A 3,098-nucleotide genomic window follows, 5' to 3' on the forward strand; every position below is an offset into this window, starting at 1 on the left:
TTTCAGAGAAACTGCAACTAATCATTAATATTTCCAAACTTGGAGGGTTTATTTGTGGTTTTTTTTTTGGGGGGGGGGGGTGGAGGGGTTTCCCATAGGATTTCAAAATAGTTGTGTCTGTTCCTCACAACTGAAGAATGCAAGGGGATATTGACAATTGGCACATATTAAAACTGTAATATTTTCCCACATAGTTAAACCTAAAGAAGTTTCTTTAGAGTAAGATAAATTCTTAGAGATCCACAATTCCAAGTGCACTAAGAGTTCCTGAACACCTGGAATTTTAAATTAAATCTTCAATCAAAAGCCTGTCCTGAGCGTTAGCAGTATTACTTTGGAGACAAAACTAATCAGCTATACTACATCTTTTCTGTCTCTGAAGATGAAATATTGTTCCAGTATCATGATTTTTTTCAGAAACCAAGTCAGATTTGGGCTCAAAGCACTGTTTCTGGGAGCCTGTGCTGGAAAACAGAAGTGTACGTGGCCTGTAGCTTCTGGGTGTGAGGGACTAAGCCATGCTTTGAGTTGAAAACCTACATGGTCACCTAAAATCTCACAAAAATCTTAAAATAGATCTTGTAAGGGTCATAATAAAGTTTAGTTGGACTTCAGAAGGATTCAGCCTCTGGACCGATGTTACTGCAGGAGGCACAGAGAAGAGAAATATTTGTCTGTCAGCCGTGTCACCGTAAGTCACAGCCAGACAACACATCCATCATTCCTCATGTTTCTCATTCTCATATTCTTTTGAGGAGCATAGAAGAAGGAAGCTTGGAGAAACAGTCTCTCTCCCCACATGCTTCTAACTACAGTTACCTTCTCAGGAAATAACAGGAAAAAATTAGATTAAGATCCTAAATATGATGGACTGTTATAGTCTTGATAAGAACCTATCTGTCAATAGTGGCTATAACAGGAATAAGAGGAGCTCACTTTCAGTCTTCGTCCTTTGGCTGACTGCCACGTGCCATGGGACTCCACAAGGCAAGGACGTGGACCAGAGGAATACCTGCAGGGAAGGCCCTGCTCAGTGAGACCCCCTGCTTCTCTGCACACACCTCTCAGGGAACAAATGGCCTCGTAGCTTATCCACTGGTATTCTGTTCATTCAGCTCAGGGGAGCTGCCTGAAGGAAGGTAAACGAATGAAAAAGATATTTTTGACACAGCCATCCACTACCATTCAATATAAACTAAGTAACAATACATTTAGGGCTATTCACCCTCCAAGTCCAGTTCAGTGTCCTCTGCTTTTGCTTCTCTATTGCTCTTCATGACATATTTTTCTATGCCCAACATACCTTTTCCACTGAAGAACCATTCTTTTATTCTCAAGACCTTACTAAAAACACTCTCTGTATTGATTCCCTCATGAGGCTTCTCATCAGTTCCAGTAGTTTATAACATGAATTAATGCTGTGTTTTGATTTATAAAATATTGCACAGAACTTCAAGGCAGGCTGATCAACCTTTTCTGTTGTCTTTTTTACCAATTTTATGAAAAATTTAGTATGTCTTTAAAAACAATGTAAATTAAATCTTGCTTATATTCTTGTCACTTCTTATCATAATTCAAATGATAATATGTTTTCTAACCTAGCAGATACTGCCAAAACCCTCACAAAATGTCTCTTGTGTCACATGGGGATAAGCTGCTTGATGACACATTTATGAAAAGAATTAATTGAAGGCAAGAGCTCGACAAAAAAGGAGTAGAATTCATTTGTCCTGTTCTTGAGAGAAATAGGTCTCAAGTCCTCTGCCGATATAAATTCATTTGATTCCTACCAGCTGAGAATCCACTCCTGAGCTGGAAACTGAAACCATTCCCCAAGACTGAGCACACTTGTTCATCAACCTCTCTCTACAGAGCTGTCAACTAGAAACACATGGAAAACACACCTTCCCCCCACCAAACTCTAGCTTGCTTCTGTTCCCTTTCCAAACTTAAACCACACAAAAGGTTCCCTTTTCAGATCAGCTCTCGGCCATTTTTCCTCTCAAGCGAAGTTCAGCAAAGAAGCCCTTGGCTTTGCATTTTCCCTGTTATTCCATTATTTTTTTCAGATTGGTGAAATTCAGCTGCTACAAACTCCTTCAGGGCTTTTGGGATCCACATGTTCTGCTTACCACCCTTGTATAAGCAACAGAAATTTTCTCTGCTGGCTAGAAAATGCTTTGGCCCTTGTGACACCAGCTCTGAAGTGAGCCCACACGATTTCCATGGATACACACTCTAAGAATTCGTAATCCTGGCAGTCTTCTCTACACTTCTGTATAGTGCAAGAGGGAAAGCTCCACTGCTCTACCTTACTAGTCTGTTTGCTATCTTGATTTCCTACACAGTAAGGCTGTTTTTCTTGAGCTTCATAAGGTGGATGGGATTCATTGTGCCTCATCTTTTTCCTGATTTCTACATCCAGACTTCTGAGTTAAGAAAGAACTTAAAAGGAGAAGGTTACGTTAGCAAAATACAAAATCATCTAATTAGACATATAATTCTGTTGTATTACCATGTGAGCATGACATAAGGAATAAGATACCGCAGACAGTAAAACTGGGAATTAGAAGCAGAAGGAGGGTAACACCACCCTACTCACACATGTACTTTTGTTTGCATTGAGTTTTATGTGGTTTCCTCTGGGGGACAATGCCTAAAAAGCTGCCTGTGTTCATTTCATTCCTCAATTAATTAAATTTTATACTATTCCATTGCTTTTGTATCTCAGTTTCATGTTTGCTCCTCTTCCTCACTTCTTTCCAAAGAGCACTATTGCTCCTTCCCTCTGTTTCTTCCCTTCTCTGCTGTACCTCTTCTGTACTTTCCCATTTATATTCAAGCCCCTCTATTTCCCCTCCCTCAGGCTCCTCTCATTATCTTTCCCTCCTCACACTATTTTATATGCTGTTTTCTCTTCTTGTATGTGTGTTTATTTTTAACTCTTCCCAGAACTTTTTATCCCTGAGACACCTTCCCCCTGTCTCTCTGACCCACAGTGACCTGCACACACTGACACCCCACCATTTTTTGCCCCGGCCCTGTGTTCATCTGTACCTTCAGTACCACACTCCATAGCACAGGAAGAGAGCAGGAAT

This window comes from Corvus brachyrhynchos, unplaced genomic scaffold (assembly GCF_000691975.1).
Source record: "Corvus brachyrhynchos isolate BGI_N302 unplaced genomic scaffold, ASM69197v1 scaffold202, whole genome shotgun sequence".
NCBI lineage: Eukaryota > Metazoa > Chordata > Aves > Passeriformes > Corvidae > Corvus > Corvus brachyrhynchos.